This window comes from Gossypium hirsutum, chromosome A07 (genome assembly GCF_007990345.1).
Source record: "Gossypium hirsutum isolate 1008001.06 chromosome A07, Gossypium_hirsutum_v2.1, whole genome shotgun sequence".
NCBI classification, from domain to species: Eukaryota; Viridiplantae; Streptophyta; class Magnoliopsida; order Malvales; family Malvaceae; genus Gossypium; species Gossypium hirsutum.
In genome coordinates this window covers 19,548,951-19,557,328 of record NC_053430.1, presented here as the reverse complement: position 1 = coordinate 19,557,328, position 8,378 = coordinate 19,548,951, and positions in this window count along the sequence as shown.

Genomic DNA, 8,378 nt, shown 5'->3' with positions numbered 1-8,378 from the left:
AATAATTACATGAGTTAAAAAGGAAAAAGATGGGAAAGTTGATTGGCATTGTCTTTTTGGGATCATCGTGTGGCGTATTTGGAAGAATCGCAACTTGTTTATTTTTCAAGGCATTTCGTGAATCTTTGATGAAATCATTAAAATATCATATAACTGGGCAAAACAATATTCCTCAGGTTTAATTCTCTCATTTCATAAATCACGAAGTTATCCCCATAGTCGATCTATAGCTAGCAGCTGGGTGTGTTTAAAGACAGATGGTTCGGTTAAGAATGACGAGGGTTTTGCAGCTAATGGAGGCCTTGTGCAAGATCATAATGGTGAGTGGATCATTGGGTTCTCCAGATATTTGGGAAATTGTACAGTGATGGAGATGGAACTTTGGGGGATCTTAGACAGGTTGAACCTTATTTTGGATAAACACTTAGAGAGGATCCTCATTCAAACAGATAGTATTAAAGCTATTAACACCATCATGGACTGTTCTTTGGGAAACTCTAATTTTTCCCTAGTCAAAAGAATTCATCATACTTTGAAAAAGGTAAAGTAGTGGGAAATTGAGCATATTCCCATAGAAGAGATCTCAATTGCCAATATGCATGCTAAGACAGTTCGTCATAGGAGATTAGGCCTAAGACTATTTGAAGATCCTTCTTTAAGGATCTACTTTATTTTTTTGTATCTTTATTTCTTTCACCAAAAAAAAAGGTGGGGAAGTGATCATTTATCATTCTTTCTTTTCATACTAGTTTTGATCATGGGTCGGGTCATTCATCCAGGCCTAAGGTCTTTCCAAAAAGTAGAAGGGTTTGGGAAAAAAAATATAGGTCTGAAAATGAGCTTGGATAAAAAATAAGACCTACTTTCTAAACGGGTCGAGCCTCAGGTAGGATTTTTTGCTCTAACCCGATCCGAACTAGCCTAAACTTTCTCTTTTTTTTTATTGTTATTTTGCTGTCATTTCGCTAATATATTGCTATTATTGTGTTGTTATTGCTTGGATATTGTATAACTCTTGTTTTATTATTAATTTTACTACTATTTTAGAGGTATTTGCTTGTTAATGTTATTTCTATTTTATTAATGCATTTTTTATTTGTTGGAAAACATTTATTTTAATATTTTTAGTGTATTTAATGTATTATATTTTTTAAATTTGTTTTTATATAAAAATAATCTAAAAAATTTAATACAAGCGGGTCAGGTTCAGGTTTAGCATTTTTAATATGGGTCGAGCTTGGGGCAAAATTTTATACCTATTTTTCGGGCCAAGCCTGGGCCTAGAAAATGGACCTAAATTTTTGCATATTTTGCATACTTTTCTATTTTGCAACCTATGCCTTGTAGTACGACAAGATGTAATCATACAAACTACAGATATTGGTAATCAAAACCAGAATGGGAATTCTAGGACTCGCTTTCACCATAGGTAAGATAACGTTAGAGATCATGTCAAAATCCAATTTGGGATGATCCTATGACATACTTACAACAACACGAGTATTTCAAAATGAGTAAGATAATGTCAGATATCAGGTCAGAATCCAATCTCGAATAATCATGTGATGTACCTGGGACAACACAAGTATGTGGAACATTATATTTTTTAGTTGTCTAGACCCTTATTTTTTTCTCATAGATGTCATGATTATCTGTGGACATTTACTATCATGCATTGCACACTTTGCCTCATATTTTTCTGATCAGGATTATATAACATGAAAATTAACCTCATGTTTTATGCCATACTGCTTCACTATAGCAACAAAAGTATCTTTTAAGGAAAACTCCATACCAACTTGTAAATCACAAACATTTAATGAAGAACTTGCATGGCTCAATCTTCTATGAAGACGTTCTGGAAATTCTAACCCATCTTTAGCATGAAGATCGACATTATGCATGTGGGGTGAAGGTGCATATGGTGTGAAATATGAATAGGTTCCTCCAGCACTTTCCGAACCTTCACCGTCAGAACCACTTTCTTTTGGTTCAGTAGGAACCGACTATGGTTCAAAAAATAATGAAATTTTTGAACGATTTGGCTTGGACTCCCAGATTTAATCAGTATCAGTTTCAAATCTCTCTCTCATCTCCCTATTTGTTATCAACCCAATTGGATGTCCAGGTTGGATATCCCTTCACCCATATAGGTAGCAGGGAGTACATCATCTGTTCTTGTAAACCCTATGTTAAAACCAAAATCACTTGTAGATTGCACACCTGTGTAACTTGATGGCATACCCGTATAAGTGTTTCCATCATAAAACATCGATGTTCGAAAGTTGAAATCAAAAACACTTACAGGATGTCATGTCAGGGTATTGAAGTTCGGGTTACCAACTAACCTCAATAGTTGGACGGACTACACGCCAAAGTTGAAATTGAAAGCTGAAACCGATGAATGTCTTCATATTGATAATTCCAACATTTCATGGTAGGAGTTTTGTAACAATGTTGTGAACCCACCACACAATCGTGCAGTTGGAATTTATGCTTCTTGTTACATTCTAGCATTAACTAGAACTATTGTCGAACTCAGAGCACATTCATCACCGTCGACAAAATGGGTATATAACTCTAGTATAGCTAATCCACTACAAATAAAGTAGTGCCTCGAACTTCATGTCACCTATAAGCTCAAATATATAATATCAAATGGGGTTTATTGACGTTAGATATCTATATTTCAAGCTCAAAATTCTTCTCTCGCTTAAACTCGCCACTTTCCTCATAATTTTTTACCAAAGCTCATGCAATCTTATGCTCCGATTGAAAGTCAATTCTGTAGATTGAGTTGAAGCAAAAACGATCTTAATTTTGGTGTCACAAATTTGACCGTCATAATAATAACAACTCTAATTCATGTACTAATCTTCAACCAAAGAACCTATTTCGCATGTTTAAAATGAAATCATTATGTAGAAAAAAGAGCACGAATTATCCAAAAACAATAACAACGAAACTTACTTGAACTAATTTATTTTATTAAGTCAATTTTTAAAATTCAGGTCTTTAACATAAATAATCTTCTTATGCAAATCTCCTTATAAAAATAATATACTCAAAATATTATCTCTGGATATTAAACATAACTTCAAAATGTTAGAAAATATTGGACATGAAAAGTCTGAAAAACGCTTCTTAGCATTTTTTTGAAAATTTTGAATAATTTTTAAAAAAACCGTATTTTTAGAAGCATTTTTTTAAAAAAATTGTAAATATGATGTTTGAATTTTATTCGGGATTCTCTAGCCCGAGAATCTTTGGTTTAGGTTTAGGGTTACAGTACTAAATATTTTAACAAGTTAGGGTTGAAAATGGGAGGGAAGAAAACACGCCTTGTAGGACGCGTTTTTAGCTAAAATGGCAGAAACGACTCTGAAAGTGCTCCGATAAGATGCGTTTTCAACTAAGTTGGCTTTCATGTAGGTTGAAAGCGCACCCTACAAGAGTCCCTTCTACCCTTTCAAATAAAAACACGTCCTACAGGGCGCGTTTTAATCTCTCCCAATTTCAACCCTATCTCCAAAACAAATCATAACCCAAGAATCTCGAGATAATTTTCAAACATCTTATCCCGAAAATCCTAATTATGGGCTTCCACATTTTTTTTTTATATTTTCCCTCCCGGTTGCCTATTTAAATTGGGTTTTTCCTTCCTTTACTCCATCAACTCTCTCGGCCACCGTCCCCTTACAAAATAAGAAATTCTCTTCTAATTTTTTTTTAGTATTGAAACTTTTGAACAGAAAGATTTATTTGTATTTGTGTTTGAAGGAGACAGTGTAATAGTTTTAAGGTGTGTTTGAGTTCATGGTGATGCAGTGGCATTCAGAGACCTTCATATTTCATCTGCAGTGTGGGGATCGAACCATCACTTTAGAAGCCCATCGCATTGCAACTCGGGCTTCCAGTTCACGATGGTTCTATGATCACGGGTTGAAGTATAACTAGGGCTCCCGGTTGATGATAGTTATGCAGTCATGGGTTGGTGTATAACTTGATAGCCTAATTGACGTTGGTTATGTGGTCTTGAGTTTTTTATTTGTCTCTCCAAAATCGACCTATTTCTCACCTGAAACCCTAAATATTTTCTAAAATGACATATATATATCAAATTTCCACAAAAAATAGAGGAGAGTTAGTGAAGAGAAACTAAAAGAAAGGAAAAAATAAAGAAGAAACATACTATGATTCTTGTAGTGGTATTTTTTTTAGGGTTAAATATAAAATTGATACCCGAAATTATACACTTCTCCAAGATTGGTTCTTATGGTTTTTTTTTGTCTCAGATTGGTACCCAAACTTTTTTCCGTTAACTAAATTGGTACATGAGTCTAACGTCGTTAATTTTTTGTTGACGTGGCTACGTTGGCTAATTGTGCGCCGCCACGTGGCATCTTCTTATACCTCTTTCTCTTTTTTTATTTTCCCTCATTTTATTCTTTTTTTCTTTTCCTTTCTAATTTTCTTGTTCTTTTTCTAGCCCTACTTCTACACTTTTTCATCTTTCTTCTTTCTTTCTTTTGTCAAAAACCCCCAAAATTTTCCCTCACTTTCTCACTATCCAATCACCACTAAAATAAAATCTCTTAAACCCCTTTCATTTTCCTTCTCATTTTCCAACCACCATCTATCAACCCCCACCACTTCCCCTCCCATATTCAAACTAACCCACAAAGACTGGCTCTCCTTTAATTTTTTTTGTCTGTGTAATTAATTTCCTTTCAACAATGAGAGCATTTTTCATGACGCCTTGTCTGCCACTTGGAGCCAAAAGAATTTTTTTGAAAAATGATTGCTTGAAATATTTTCTAAATTTATGTTTGAAATTTCGTAAGCTTCTTTTTATTTTCGTATCCTTCTTCATCGGCTTAGGTTTCTCAATTTTTTTCTTTTAATATTTTATCAATTTCATTAGTAGCCATTTTTGAAGTTGAAAATGTCTTCTTTTCCACAAAAGTATTTTCCCCCTTATTTTCTGGTATTGTTGAAGAACTTTTATTGGGTATTACCCGAATCTGGGCAAACACAAGCAAATAAGAAATCTAATAAAAGAGTTTTTAGAGGGAAAATTAATTATTATAATGTTAATCATCTCATCATATTATTAAACCTCAAAAATAAAATGAAACCCAAAGATAAAACTTTCACCTATCAATCTAAAACTTAAAATCAATTTGTAACACTTCGCACGGCGTAGTCTTGTTGATGGTTTGTGTGGGCTAATAGTTAGCTAATATTAACCTAAGGAAAGACTGAGTTGTGTTCTATCCACCAATGTTGTATTTTGTAATGTTTATTACGCCATGAGTGACAAACTGTCTAATTAATCTAGTATGTTTGTAATTATTTTGGCTGTAGGGTTTATCTTTTGGGCGAAGTGTTAGATTTTTGGTTTTGTATTTTGACGTGGTCATAGTGGGCACCCACTAACTAGTGTCTTCTCTTGGTAAGATGTGTGATAAATCCTTCTGTTAGTATATGCCAGTTGTGGATTGTGGGATTGTGGGATTGTGGACCCAATTGCTTCCTGTTTGAAAATGTGTGATTAATGTTCCATTTTAGTTGAGTCCCTACAAAGACCCAGTTAGGAATTAACTAAATTGTAATGATTGTTTCATTTTTATGATTAACCAAGGAATGATTATGTTGGCCATAATAAAGTATGAGTTAGCTTTGCATGTTAGCCACGTGTTAGTTCCAAGAAAAAGAGTTGTGAGTTATAAATATCTGTGGGACTTTTGCCTTTTATCTTGCTTCGTTATACTTTGGTATCCTGCCTAAGGAAGAGTTTTTCATTGGAGATGACTCAACAAGTGATCAATATTAGTAAGAAAGGGTTGTGCGTGTAGCTACAGAGAGTATAACAAACCTCGTTGAGATCATTAGAGAGTATCTAGTTTGTTTTTCTCTTTTCTGAGTTTCCTTCTATCTTATGTATACTATTAATTGTGAATATTATAGCCTAGTGTTTAAGTGAACTTATCGGCATAGAACTTTTTAAATCTATTGTATGTAATATTCTCTATGTATGTGTGTATGTTTGTCCCGTAAAATAGATACAACTTCTTTGGGGTATAAACTCGGTATCCAGATATGAAGAGCTACTATTGGGGCATGTTAGTTGCAAACCAAAATGGCAGATGTACTAAACCACTGGTAGGGATGCTAGTTGCTAACTAGGTAGGAGAATATGATGGGCCACTGATAGGGTATGTTAGTTACTAACCAGATTGGCATGTATGTTGGGCCACTAGTAGGACATGTTATTTGTTAACCAGGCTGGAAGCCACTGGTAAGGTATGTTAGTTACTAAACAGTTGGCGTGAATGCTAGGATTATTAGGGTATGTTAGTTGCTAACCATCCTAGCGATATGGGTGTTGTCTTCGGTAAGACATGTTAATTGTTAACCATGGAAAAGAGCCCTAAACTCACGGGAACACTCATGATTTCGAAATGATAAGAAATGTGATATTAGTTCTGACATATAATTGTGGGATCCAATGTTTCACCCAAAGAAATATTTGAAAAGAGTAAGTTAATATGACTTTGTATGTGATATATGTTATGCATTGCAAAAAGTAAGTTAATATAACTCTGTATGTGATATATGTTATGTATTGAAAAGAGTAAGTTAATATGACTCTATATGTGTTAAATGTTATGTATAATTGTTGACAAAAAGAAAAAGTTGAATGTTAAGTGGTAAGTGGTAAGTTTTGTTCCCTGTTTGCTGTGTTGAAAGCATAGTGTATTCGTTAAATATTAGTATTTGGCGTATATAATTCGCCTAATGAAGGTGTGTATGATTTAGCCTGATGAGATGTCTAAAATAAAAAGATATAAATTAGAAAAGATTGTATTTGGTTGGGAACTGTTAGCTTTGTTAAGGTTAAAGTTCTATTTGGTGTAAGGATAAAAGTATCCGTTTGATGTTAAGGAAGAAAGTATACACCCAATATTAGAGTTTGCCCGATGTTAGAATGCGCTTGGAAATGCTATCCACCATGGTTAAGTATTCACCGGTGATATGGGAGTGTCCGTTCGAATGTCTCGGCATGTAAAGTTGGCGTATTAGTCTATGTGCATGAGTTTACAGTTGTAATATCATTCTTGCTTATGTATTTCATCAAAAGGGTTGAGTCTTTTCTTTTCTAGAGCTCACTAAGTTCTTTTGAACTTACCCCTTTTTTCCTTCCCCTGTTTCCAGGTGATACTTCTTCGTAAGATTGTAGAAGGGACTCAGCCAAAAAAAGCGACCTCTTCAGTGAGTTTCACATGTGTTGTTTTGTAACATGCATATGTTCTATAATAGTGGTGTGTAACTCTTTGAATATGAATCTGTAATAAAGTACCTTTTATTTAACTACAATTTTATTTTAATATTACCATTAAAGGATTCGATAAATTTTATGAATTATGTTTTGTGAAGTGTTTTTTGCTCGTATGTGCCAAACTGCTTTTGTAACAACCCATTTTTCAGTAAAATCAGAACAGTAGTTTCGGAACCAAAAATCTGATCCAAAATATATTTTATTTTTATTTTTATTTTTATTTTACCATATGGCCCGTAATATGTTATAAAAGACGTGTGAAAAATTTGATACGAAAATTTTATCGATTTAGTGCCTAATTACGAGAATGACTAAATCGCATAAAATGCGAAAGTTGAATTCTAGCAGCTATGAGGACCAAATAGCTATGGAATTCAAAAACTTAAGGTCCTTATATGGAATTAGACCATTAATAAATGTATGTAGATTTTTATGGTGACTTATCCATGGAATTATAGAAAAAGACAAGGGACTAAATTGGAAATACTAAAATACATGATTAATTAAAAATATGAATAGAATTATATCATCTTATTTTTGTCATCTTCAACCTTAAAAACACATGGAAACCCTAGGAAAGAGAAAAGAAGCTTTTAAGGTCTAATTGGGTAAGTTTCCTTGTCCCGTTTTTAGTAATTTTGGTATTTTTGAAACCGGGATAGCTTAATCTCTCTATTTGAGGGTTTAATTTGAAAATTTATCAAGGTATGAAAATGGTTCATGGATGTATTATGTTGGAAACTAGAAATTTATGGTAGAAAATGAAAGATTATTGATAGATAAACAACTTTTGCAAGGTGATTTTGATAAAAACTTGATTTAGGGACTAAAATGTAAACTTGTAAAATTTGATGAAAAATTATAAAATTTTATTTAAACATGTGCTGGAAAATTGTAATGGGGTTTTGGTTAGTGGAATAGGGAGTAATTTGCATAAGTTTCATTTTCCGGGCCTAGGGACAAAATTAAAATTTTTGGAAAAGTTCGAGGCAAAATGGTAATTTTGCCTAAGAAGTAAATTAAGTCCATCTAAGTA